General features: G+C 37.8%; 1 protein-coding gene across 1 annotated transcript in view; it reads right to left on the reverse strand.

Moving 5' to 3' along the window:
- TSHZ1 (teashirt zinc finger homeobox 1) overlaps positions 1 to 13,737 on the reverse strand; it is a 29,175-nt gene that overhangs the window by 14,499 nt on the left and 939 nt on the right. The window lies entirely within an intron of this gene.

Raw genomic sequence — 13,737 nt, forward strand, 5'->3', positions numbered from 1 at the left:
ACATGGCAATCACATTTCATCTTCAAACCAATTCAAGGTGCATTAGCCTGTTAAGGTAACATTCGGGAGCATTCTCAAAAATTAGCAATTTTAAATAAAACCATTTATGTCAGTAGGGTCAGAGGCTGGAGGGCTTCTAACACTGGTTGAACAAATAATATTGATTCATCTTCCAGTCCTTGTTCAGACAAAATTTCCACTTACGTAAAGGTGGCTTCTGCCTGGATAACGTTTCCAAGTCAAAATAACGCTCGCACAACTCATCTACCAAACCACACAACAACACTGCAACCCACCACGGGTTACCTATGCAAGCCCACACAAGCAAACCCGACTCAAGAGTCACAGATCACTTGGCTCGTGGGCGGTACAGGAGATCGAGCTTAGGTAGATCCTTTTCCCACTTTACGTTTCTAGCATTGCCAAATAAGTCCTTAAATAAAATGATGGGATTCTTTCTGCTTGTCAAGTAGTTTCACTTTCAGAGAATATATTAATCACAACAAAGGTTGGGTTTTTTGTTTGTTCGGTTGGTTGGTTTTTTTACAATAAGCCAGACTTCTGCCTATTTCTATGGAAAAAGAAAAATACTTGTTTGTTTGTACAAACTCTAGTTCAAGCAGGAGAACCATGGAGAGGCCTTTCAAGCAGAGTGCTGCCTACAGGATTTCCAACTTCACAAGGGGAAGAGAAAGATAAGCCAGTTGGTTTCAATACCTAACTTTATGAGGAAAAGGTGAGGATATGCCACTTGGACTACATGTTTGTGGTTTCTCCTGCCGTTTCCTCATTTACTGGATATATATCATAGCCACTGTGGTTTACCCTCAATGTAACCCCTTCTGTGATGAAAGAAACATCAATCACTCACTACAGTGGGTTTTAGCAATGTAAGTTCATGACACCATAAAATTTGGGAAGTATGGGGACACTGTGCACTGATAAAATGCCAATGTCACTTGCTTAAATTAAGAAACACATTCAGATCTGGCTTAAACTCAAATTAAGAAAGCCATTTTTTAAAAAGATTATTTTTCAAACCAAAATTATTCCCAGCACTATCGCATCACATGATCAACCAGAAGATAGCCCCATTGTAGCAAATCCAGGAAACATACTTGCTTTGCTGCTTTCATTCAAAATAATTCCTTTAAAAACCACCAAAACAAACTAAGAAACAAACAAACAAACAAAAATCCATACCCAGCAGAATACATAAATACAAAAGACAATTTAACTTAATTATACCAGGAACATGGACAAATGACAATGAAAAAAATAATTAAAATAATTGAAATAGATTGCATTCCGACTTTCACATTACCCAAAAATATTAAGTTAATGGCTAAAATCCAGACCTTGAAAAAGCTTAAACGTTTAGTATTTTTGTCTATCAAGGAATAAATATACCTTCTTGTTGTTACAAGCTATGACACTTTAAGGCGAGTAAAAAAAATGCCAAAAGCCAACCCCCCCAAAACCCTACTCTTTAACAATTCTTTGAAATACGACCTCCTACGTCATTTAATTTTTGAAAACCCTAAGGTCATGTAACACACTTTCTCTGTCATTTGTAAGTACATTAACTCAGTGGCCATACGACAGTGAAATTATGATAATGGGCTGCTAAAATGGGTCATGCAGACACTGCGTTTCATGTTAGCTTCAAACAACAGTGAGAATATAGTCCAAATCAAATGCGACAGTACAAAAGCACATGGTTTACTTTTCTCAAGGCTTTGCCAGTATCTGGGAAGGAGGCTGCAACCACTAAATATAAATGTATTAGTGGAGTTTCCCACCTATGAACTGTCCTTCTCTCCCCACCCATGATGCACTAAAAGAAAACTGCCATGACAAAGCAGCAAACTTTTTAATAAAAGACCGTATTATTCCTTGCAAGGTTTTCCTTTGCATAGTACAGAGGTTATCGCTAGACAAAGCCCATATTCTTAGGGGCTTCATATAAGAAGACCGAGAACAACACAAATCCTCACACAAAATAAAATAGTTTTTGTCTTTTTAAAGTATACAATCATTAGTATGCACTCTTCTGTCTACACACAAAATTCGACGGATACTGTTGCCTGAAGCCTAGGTAGTGGCCGTTCATCAGCATACGTAAGTATCTCTTTAAGAGCCAAGAATTAAAACATATCTAATTTGATATACATACAGAAGCCAACAAGCCACAACATTAAAAATTATTATTGTTATTACTATAGAGTTGAATGACAAAATGATCCTGAAGTGCACGCTTCAGGGACAGTTTGTTTATGTTTCCTGCTTCTATCAATCTACAGGATCAGGAATACTGTTTGCAAAATTCACACAAGCGTGGCACATCAGGGTTTGCTTGTCCTGTCGTTTTTTTCAGACATAGTGTTGCAGTTGGGAGGAAAAGAACTGCAGTGTTGAGACTCTGAGAGACGACCTCCTGAAAATGCAGGCAAGCCACACAGGATCGAAATCTGTGCACCAGTTAAAATCATACAACTGCATTTAACCCATTGATTTTTTTACAATATTAATACTTATTAACTACCTGTAATAAAGGCACAATTTTCTATAAAAAGCCCTTTTCTCTTTGTCTTTTCTGCACAATTTGAAAACTGTCAGTCTAATAGTTCCTAAGAGAACTCCAAGCAGTAAGGTTGACGAACACAAAAGCATAGAAACACCATCGCATGCAAGTTAGCTGAATAGCACAGATAATTGCTTAGATAATTATTTTGATAGAAGCCCTGCTGAAAGCTCCTATATTTTATCATACATGTTAAGTGTACATGACCCATCTCCTACATGTGTGCTGTATGTTGATTGATAACTGAATTAGTGACACTTCGCTTTTTCTTTTTGTTCAATACGATAAATAACATGGGCAGTTAGCTAAAAGGAGAATGGGCAACCTAGATTACCAGGCCCATATTTATTTTTAAGCAAATTGTGTCTGTCAGACAGGGGGAGAAATCAAGTTACATAATTTATGTAAGGGGTGTCCATTATGTGCACAGTAATGTAGCAGTCTGTGAAAAGACAAGCAAGTAGCAGTGAGAGAAGTTGCTCTTGAGGAAGATCACATTGTCCAGCTCCAGCCCGTGAGCTTCCTGAGCCTTATGCAGCCTGACTGACAATGAGATTTAATGTAGCCTAACTATAGTAGCCTTGAGCAGAGATGCAATTATAACAGGAAGGCATGGAGAGTTTTAGTGTATTAGACTGTATCAGACTGTTGCGAGCATCAGTGGCGTAATCAGCAAACGCTCGCTCTTCCAGACTCTTCCCCCCACCACCTGAAAATTCAGAACGTAAGAACCTTCCACTATTAAGAACTTGAATAAAGGTCATTTTGTTTTCCTCAATACTATAAAAAATGGCATAGCTAGACTTGACATGCATATGCAAATCAGCACAGAGGAAAAAAACGTGATTTTCCTTCACGCTGGATTACTGTATCTGTATGAAATGTTGATATAAACACCTTGACTAAGAAAAAAACCCACACCAGCTCTGTGGTTTAATTGGCAGGATAGACTTAACAGATGTAGCAGTGCTGGACAAGGTTATTGTCTCATGGCAGATGATAACAAAAATGTACAATGCTATACTGGTCAGAAAAATAGAAATTCAACTTAAGTTGTACTTTAACATACTTCTATCATTTGCACAGCAAGATGGGAGATACTTTACAATAACTTAGAATAATATATCAATTACAGATAACTGGTTAATAATATCAGTATGTATAATAAAAAACAAATGACAATATTTATATGGGGGGGAAAAAGATCACCATGGCTGTTGAATTTGTAGACATCTGAGGTGTCATAATATGCAACATGCCACTTAGTGTTTTGACGTGCAGTCTTTCTTGGCCTTAATTAACGCCTTCTTTTCAAAGAGTTTTGAGTATATGAACCTACTGACTAAATAACTGGACCCACCCCTAAAAAAAAAATCAGACCATTTTACTTCACTATGAAGATAACCAACCCAAATGTTAACTAAATGTGTGTTTATACAAAGTTTAGAAGGAGAACTCTTGGCAAGAGTAAATAGAGACTGTTATTTTGACCGTACTTTTCATAAAACACATGTTCACACAGAACCACAAAAGACATACATACAGGCTAAATACATGCAAAAAAAAAATCCCAATCCCACCTATTTATCACAAAAGGAGTCGCCAAATCATGTATTAACTTCTACAACCCATTCTAAATTTCTTTTTTAAGCCTTGTGATGGGTCTAGATAGATATCACGTGCACTGAAGTAACACAGAAATACACCCTAATCTAGCACTAACATCTTTAATTCGTCACTTTCATGGCAGACATTTCCAGATAGTCTAGAGGTCCAGAAATTTTATGTTGCCAGCACAAAAGCAACTATACTACCTGACCACTTAAGCCCTCATATTTTAAAAATCATGACACAAGCAAAGTAAATTTTACTAAAGACTATTATATAATCAATAATTTGTTCAAAATGTTTTTCTCATGGAAAGTTATGATGTTATTTCAAGCAACTGCTTATTACTATGTTATAAAGCATATTCCTCTGCAATATTCTCTTCAGGATCATGAGTTACACATTTCCTCTTGATATACAGCAAGAAGTAACAGAGTTTGGGACAATAATAAAAAGGATTCATCACTTTAAAATAGTTTAACATCCACTGTGTGCATTAAATGCTGGAAAATGTTTGCAGGAACTACTGCAAAAGAGCTGCAAATCTAATTCTTTTCCCCTGTCTGATTGATACAATCAGGAATTCATTTAAATGGTCCTTTAGTGAGCTGTCATCAAACTGCAGCCCATTTACAGAAGGTTAGCTAGTTACACATTTCCTCTTGATATACAGCAAGAAGTAACAGAGTTTGGGACAATAATAAAAAGGATTCATCACTTTAAAATAGTTTAAAATCCACTGTGTGCATTAAATGCTGGAAAATGTTTGCAGGAACTACTGCAAAAGAGCTGCAAATCTAATTCTTTTCCCCTGTCTGATTGATACAATCAGGAATTCATTTAAATGGTCCTTTAGTGAGCTGTCATCAAACTGCAGCCCATTTACAGAAGGTTAGCTAATTAATGAACTCTTGATTGAAGATTAATTTGGCAACGCTTTTTAATTTTCGCCTTAAAACCATGACAAACAATGATGTATTTTAATTAGAGCTTCAGCTATAGCTGGGTGCTTTATATACATCTTTGATATTGTAAACAGATCACATCTATTCATTGGTAAATAGATAATAATGTTTAATTATCTGGAAATTAACAAAAGACTAACAACGTATCCTTATTTTACACACGCAGAAATAACGTATGTCCATAAAATGCAATGTCTTATCGAAGAACGTAGATTCCACCACTGTACTTCCAAAATCCCTCTGTAACACATTGCTTTAATAAAAACTACTAAGTGCTAATTAAAAAGAAAGATACGAGCGGGTGTATTCTGTACGCATACCTACAGATGTAGTGATCCAACTATCCGGTATAAACCTGCTTCTTCTACCATAAAAATAATGCTGTCTTCATGTAAACTGTGGTATTTCTGCACAATGATCAGTGATTTATTTGTGAAATTGCTAGAATGGCAAAGCCACACAGAGGTCTCAAAGCTCTCGACCAAGGTAAATAAAATGTCATAATATATTTAGCAAATAATAATGGAAAAAATAGAGAAAAACATCAACAGAAGATGCCAGGAAACAAATGGGAATGGGGAGGAATAAAATTCCTAGCATTTCTTCCCCCAAATAAAGTCACTGTTCATAGTGCTGCAGCCTAAATAATAGCAGCAAATTTAACTGCATTTTCAGAAAAAGTTCAATCACATTATTTTTCAATTTATCATTTTAATTTTCAGTACTGTCTTCTATTTACAACTTTTTGTTTTCTTTTTCAAAAGACATGCCCTTTCATAGCTTTTATTTTATGAGCCATGACCCCCAACTCAGTTACTCTAACCACAAAAAGGCTGCAATGAAACACCATTGTTAAGTGAAAGCAGCAGTAAGTTCCTGCATATTGCCTGTGTTTTTGTTTGTGTGTTTGCTTTAAAGACAGGAAAATGGAATAGCATTTAAGATGCTCATAATAACCATGCTCACAAATAACACAATCAATAGCTTGTGGTTTTTTCAGAAATCATTTTCAACTAACTTGTCTCCTAACACTGGAGACGTAGAGTGCTTTCATCTGTTTGAAATCTGGCCTTTAATTGCTTCAGATTAACATTAAAACGCTATAATGCTTACCAAAAATGTCTTGGCTATAATTTCATGCATTTTATTTCATTTTAAACACTGTTATATATTAATGACAAAATATTCATCGATAACAGCAAAGATAAACCTGGAAGTTAATTCAGTCTAAGAAGGTCTCACTTCCCATTGATTATGCAGTCAGAGCTTAGGCAGGTGAAAGGTTCTGAATCAAACCAGAGTCATCTTTGCCTGAACATAAGAAACTCACAGCACATGTATGCACTTATCCAAGGAAGTATCTTTTCTTGGTTAGATGAATATGTGAGCCTCTCTGTAGAGAAATAACATGCAAAATGTTGGAGCCAGGCATGAATTGCTGAAAGAGCTCAGGGTTTTCTTTAATTCCATCTTTATTTTTCATCAACTTTACGGCAGGTGCTGTTTCTCAGGGGTTTATGGACAGTATAATCAAATACCAGGGAGAACATGAATTCTTGAACGTTTTTATAGTGCAGCCATGTCTTAATAAGGAGACAGATCCCAATCCTGAACAGACATCTAAACAGACATAGAGTACTCCTAACTTACATGCTTATTTACTGTGTCCCAGCTAAGTATTACTATTGTTAGCATTGTGGCCAGAAATCATTATCCCCTGTGGATGTATGACCTCTCATATTTCAGTTTAGTCACATTTTTGATCATATAGAAGACCTGTGGAAAGTACATCAATAGCTAACCAAAAAGTAGTACCACAGAAACATGCTGTGATTTGTTTTCTCATGTGACTTAGTATCTGGAAAAGAGCAGGATAAACAACAGGAACAAGCTGTCCGTGTACAAACAAATGTTCCTATTGCTACCAAAACCAATGAATAATAATAATTATTGCTACGATAACCAACACCTGTGAGTAAACACAACATGCTTTGACAAAAATAAATGCATAAAGTAAAACAGATAAAGGCAAAATCCAATTCTACGTTCACTAACACAGGTACAAACTCATGGACTCTCCTGACATAACATGGGTATAAGAGAGGAAAGAATTTGGCCCACTAAATGCATCTTTTTAATCCAGCAACTGTTCCCCTAACCAGGCTGAAAAAAAGATACAAGGTTAGAGGGTAAGAGATCCAGTAGTGTAAAATCAGTGCCACACAAATGTTTGAGAAACAGCTTTCATCAGAGCTGTCTAGCCCTAGATGTTTAAAATCATCTGTGTGAAAGGAGAGAGGAGAAAGAGGAAAATCACGTCCTTGTTCCAAAGGAAATGTTAGATTTTTGTACTATTATTTTAGTTTGAGTGGGTTGTGGAGAGCATTAAAGGAAATGAACAGAAAAAGCGTCTGCATCAGTTGTTAGTTTGTGCTTGAAAAGCTCAAATACTGTTTCATTTTAGTAGGTCAATCTCGGCATCTATGTACTCCTCGGTGCCGAATACAGGCACCAACAATGTAGGGAAAAGAACGTGCGAGGTTACAGGTAAAGGAAAGGAGCACGACAGGCACTATCGGACAGTGTTTTCCCTCCTGCTGCAGGGACGCAGCAAGTTCTCATCCAGTGCCTGCAGTGGAACATTTTTCACTAACGGGAGCATGCTCTGGAGTACATGCAGCGCCGCCTCGGCTGGGTCCCCGGCTCTTCAGCGATGGCTGAGCGACTTACTTGGTATTGTTCAATACGGTTAAGTAGCATGTACATCAGCTATCATAATTAAAAACAAACAAACAAACAACAGAAAAAAACAAAGGCCACAATATAAAACACATTTGTTCCTTTTATTTTGAAAAGTGTGGTTTTGTTTAGATTACAACTTCTGTTGCTGCTTCATAGTGTGTTTTGTAAAACTCTTAGGACCTGCTCGTACCGTGGGATGCATATCCTCTGCAAAATACTGCCTGCCCTTTTTGGCACCAAGGGTAAATCATAGGAGGTACTGAGCAAATCACAGAAGCAGGCCCTTATTCACTATGTCATCCCGCTGTTAAATCTTCACTAAAATGTGAGGGGAGACCTCAAGGCTTTGCCTTTTGCTGTTTGGTCTTTTCATAAAAATTATCAAGTGCGTGGATGGCAAAATGCAAATCTGTGAGGGTTTCTGTTTTCTGATCCAAACATGAATTTATTTAAACAGGGAACCCCGTAAGTACGTTAGAATACTAAAATACAAGAGGTCATGAAACTACAGAGGATACTCATTTTTCAGCAGTAATGATAAGAATATTAATACTTAGCTGGGAAATGGTAAACAAGCAAGTTAGCTGAAAAAACTATTTTAATCCCACGCCTGCTTACAGAAAATACTATACATATACATGGCACTAATTTGCAGCTGTAATGGAAAAGAAAATCTAAATTTTATTACTTGGTTCTATCTATCTGAAGAAAAACACAACATTGCATTAGTGGATGTTCTATGACTTAAGGAATAACAAACAATACTGTATATATTATGAAAGCTATACCTAGGTAGTGAGATTCACGGCACACGCTCAGCTACCTTTAAAGTAAAAAACCTTGGACATCTAATCAAATGCACTTCTTGACTCTTTGGATGGGACTACATTTACAGCCAAAAGACCTCCAGATGTTTCATACAGCCTTAAACCAGACACCAGAATCTGGTTGGATTAACATTTCCCATCCAAGCTCCTTACTTCATAATGCCTGTTTTATTCATTCTAGAGTGAACTTCTCTGTGTATCAGAAAGCTGACTGCCACTCATGGTCAGGATCTTCCTTTCCTGCAATTAATCTAAAAATACAAATCTGAGATTTAAGGGTGCAGATTTCAAGCCAATGAATTACTTAAAATCAAGGCACAATTTTAAAATGCCCTGGGAATACCCATATATTTAAAGAAAGGTGTATGCTTAAACTTTGAGAAATGAAGTTACTGTCTTTCTGACATGCATACACACTTGTCACAGAACTCGTATACACATCAGAGGAACACACACAGATGGGTTCGCAGTCGCAAAAGAGGACCCAAGCCTCACTAACTACATTAGAAGCCACACAAAAATGTGGACTGCACACTCAAAACTATCAGAGACTGTTACAAAAAGCTAGACTTCCCTAAACTGGTTGAAAAATAATACACAATAAATCAAGTATCTTGTTCCAATGATGCTCCCAAAGAATAAGCTTGCTTTTGAAAGAATTTCAGTACTGGAACTCAGTAAAAATAATACAGCATGCATATAATGTTTGTGTTAGGCTTTTCTTGCCTTTAGGAGAATATAGTCACCTAGTCTCAAACTGTTTTAATTCTGCCTTAAAAGACTTAAGGAAAAGAAAGATCGGTTTCTAAAGGTGTTTTTTAGTATATATATACACACACACATACAGTTTTTTAATTTAGAAAATACCGTCTACTGGTATTTCTTTGCTGATTATTGAAAACAGCTGAAATGAGCACGGTCCCTTTTTGTTTACTTCTGCATTCATATACTGGCATTAAAGACACTGCTGAAGGCTGGGAGTGTTGGAGTTTAGTTTACTGCCAGAGCTTACATCAATAAAGGAGAGCTTTTCCTGTGTGTCTTACCAAACCAAGGTCTTCTTGCACTTGCACAGTGCAAAAAATCCCACCAGTGCCCATAAAAGGGGGAATTGAGATCCAGGCATCTAATATTTTTTTCAAAAGAGATATTGTCTCATATTGTTAATCTTCATTTTCAAAGAGAAGTAAAGAGGAAGAGGCAGTATTTGATGCAGTCTATCACAGCATTAACCAGGGGAAAGTCAACCTCGGGGCTAGCATGCTCCGGAGCAGAGAGTTCCCTCCCTCTTGCCTGCTTTTGCCCATTGCAGCTAAGAGCTACTTTTTTAATTGCTTACCTGCTTCCAAAAAACAAGCATTTGTCTGTATTCCTGGGCTTAATAATTATAATTATAAATCAATGTGCATTAATAAAGTTAGTTTGTAAGAGCTTAGTTGGCTTGCTATTTATGGCATTATAAAATACTCATGTTATGTGAGCAATCCCAAGAGGCTTCTATTATCTATTCTCCAAATCATTTTATGATTATAATTTCATAATCATTTCAGAAAGAAACAGTCAAAGTAGCTTTGTAAACATCTATTTAATTTCTCAGTATTGTAATTTGGAATTTTCTCTCCCCTGTCCCACTATGGATATTTAAAAATAATAAAAAAATAAATCCTCTGCCCAGGTTACAGGGCACAGGAAGAGACATTTTGGCTCAAACATGCATGATAACATAGTATTAAGGACAGTAATGTAGCCAGCTTTGCATGACCTCAAGTATAAGGGCAGCTCTTACTGAAGAAGCAGCATGCCTTTAGGTGTCCCCCAAATGTCTTGATGGTTGATGCTTCAACATAAGGATGATTAAGAAATGACACATCCTACCAAAATACTGCACTCTAAAACTTGGAATAAATTCCCCTTTCTCTAGCTGCAACATTTCTGAGCAGGGCTTTCGCACTCCATTATTGTGAATGGTTTTTGGCCCAAGGCAAAAAATATTGACAAAGTTCCACCTCCAAGACAGTTATTGTCTCTGTATACTTGATAGCAGCCTTCAGAAGTTCACCTGCCAGTATTAAATCCTTGGTTTGGGTGAGAGAAGTAAAAATTTGCTAGCATTCCAAGCTATTTTACTGTAGCAGGAGCTACAGCAGCAAATCAAATTGTTCTTTCAATTAAACCAGTTCAGTGCCTTAGAGAAGAAAGATCTAGCCTTCCCCTTCTCCAAAAAAACTGCAGTTTATGCCAAGTCTGAAGTTTTTACTACAGCCAAGAGGAGAAGGCTCAGATGTTCTTATTCTAGTGGTCAATAATCTACGTCACAAAATAAAGGGAGTTTCAAGCCATTTGTGTATAACTGACAGTCTTTGCTAGAAGCCTGTGACATTCAAGTTGGCTAGGTGCCAAAGTCTTCAAGGGGGCCATCACCAGGTTTGAACCTTCCTTTTGTCAGCAGCATGCACCAGCCGATTTGCTAGAAACTGGCAATACACTGGAACATATCAGACAGGAAGATCAAACAATGTGTCGTGATAATGTCCCAGATTTAAGCAGGCCAGAAAGAACACTTGGAGATGTACTAAAGCATCTCAATAGGAAGTACTTGGGCAAGTAAAATGGGAGGCTTACACCCAGGGCCTTATAACAGCGAGGAAAGGAAAAATCATTCATAGAAAGCAAGTAAAACCATGACTGTTCTGAAGCAAAACACGGCGATGAGAATTTAGCTGGTTCTGGCTGAACAGCAAAATACCTTACTTTTCTACATCCCCCGCATCCAAATACACAGCAACTGCCCCACATAGGCACAGAGTTTGTTTGCACATGGGACACGGAGTGACAGCAATGATTTACCTTGCTGTTTTCCTTTTGGGTTGTTTTGGGTTTTTTAACACAGTTTTCACTCACTGGAAGGATCAGGGAAATAACTAAGATGACATCTGCTAACAGAATATATAACTGTCACTGTACCACAGAGGGGACTTAAAGAACTATGTGGCAGGGTCCCTTTAAATGAGATGGCCATGGCTACACAAGGATGGAAACCAAATGACCCCTCATGGGTAATCTATCCAGGTTAGAGAAGAGGTCATTGCAGGGGCACTACAGGAAGGCATGCACTCTGCATGGGAATGCAAAAGAATGTCAGAAACCAGAATTTCACAGGCTTTAACTTCAGCGACAGCAAACTCTTTCCCTCATGCTTTTTAAAAGAAAACTTTAAAATATCGTAACACCAAGCCAACATCTTCATCTGAAACAGAATGTCAAATCCTCTACTCTTCATGTAAACACTTCATACTGTCATCATAGCAGGAGACAGGAGACAGCTCCAAATCAAGTATCTTTTATATTGACTCTACCACAAATCACTTCTGCAGCTGTGCAAAAATGTGGCCTTATATTCAGAATGAACAGGTACTGCCACCTGCCCAGATCAGAATCCCACTAGATGAGTTTATGATGTCCAAGCCCTACAAGAAGCAAGCCCACCCCTCAACTCCCACTCAATTTAATGGCAGTTCAGGACAGTCAGTATCTCACAGGATCTGGCCTTATGCCGGCATAAAAATGTTATCCAAAATTGCATCACTAAATGGAGAACTATCACAGCTCCTGAGAGGAGACTCTTCCCCTTTTCTTGTTCCAAATTTGTACCATAGATAAAAATCTAAGTGTGCTATCTCACCTACTTTACCTACACAGTATTTTCACTGGCCAGCTTTAGTATGTTTCTGAAAATGTAAATGTTCCATTTCTCTTTTCTAATTAATATTTCTACCATCTTCCTCTCCTTCACCATTTTCTCCATCCCTTCAGTTGCACACACAAATACACACAGACTCCCCCACGCCAAAGGCAGAGGAGTAAATCCAGCTTCTCTTCACTGATTATGGGCCTGATTTTAATTTGTGCAATAGTCCTTTTGATAACAATGCCTAGTTAAAACATCCATTAAAAGTCTGTATCAGTCATTTAATGGAGGAAGAATCTAATAGGGTTCCATTGGAACTCCTCCATTAACTTTTAACAGAATTCTTTCTTATAGTCACTGTTGTAAAACAGGGATATTTCACAAATTTAAGACCAGCCTCGTTCTCCATGGGGTGACAGTTAGGTCACCGCTTCCAAATCTTTTTTGGGTAACTACATCAGTTCACCACTTCAGCTGCAACAATCAGTCTCTTCACAACTTATTAATTGCAGCTTGTACTCGCTCTCTCTCACTAAACTCTGAATCACAAAGTGCCCTGAAAATCCCAGTTGCATGGCTGGTCATAATGCATGTAATAAAAAGCATAGCCACCAGCTTCTAAAAAAACGTATTACCAACCATTAACAACAAAGGACCAGACCTACCACAGTAATTACTGATCTGAATACTGAGTTTATTCAGGAACCTAAACTCCTAACCATGGTGATGAACTGGAGTCTAAACAGATTTTGGCAGATCTGTCTAAAAGCTACATGATACCTGTACTGGTACATATAGCAGTTGCTAGAAGGAAGAACTGCTGTATAGGTAATATCCTTCCACACTGAGGTTTATTGGGAAGAAACAGCAAACAACAGAACTGAGACCACCTTCCTGTATTCATTAGCCACTTGTTGTGGTTTAACCTGGCAGGCAGCTAAACACCACACAGCCGTTCCCTCACTCCCCCCCACCAGTGGGATGGGGGAGAGAATTGGGGAAAAAAAAAGAGTAAAATTCACAGGTTGAGATAAAGACAGTTTAATAGGACAGAAAAGGAAGGGGAAATAATAATAATAATAATAACGATGATGATGATGATAAAAGAATATACAGAACAAGTGATGCACGATGCAGTTGCTCACCACCCGCTGACTGATGCCCAGCCAGTCCCCGAGCAGCAGTCACCCCCCGGCCAGCTTTCCCCAGTTTATATACTGAGCATGACATCACATGGTATGGAATATCCCTTTGGCCAGTTTGGGTCAGCTGTCCTGGCTGTGCCCCCTCCCAGCTTCTCGCTGGCAGGGCGTGAGAAGCTGA

The sequence above is a fragment of the Aptenodytes forsteri genome, unplaced genomic scaffold (genome assembly GCF_000699145.1).
Source record: "Aptenodytes forsteri isolate BGI_AS27 unplaced genomic scaffold, ASM69914v1 Scaffold97, whole genome shotgun sequence".
In the NCBI taxonomy this organism is placed as follows: domain Eukaryota; kingdom Metazoa; phylum Chordata; class Aves; order Sphenisciformes; family Spheniscidae; genus Aptenodytes; species Aptenodytes forsteri.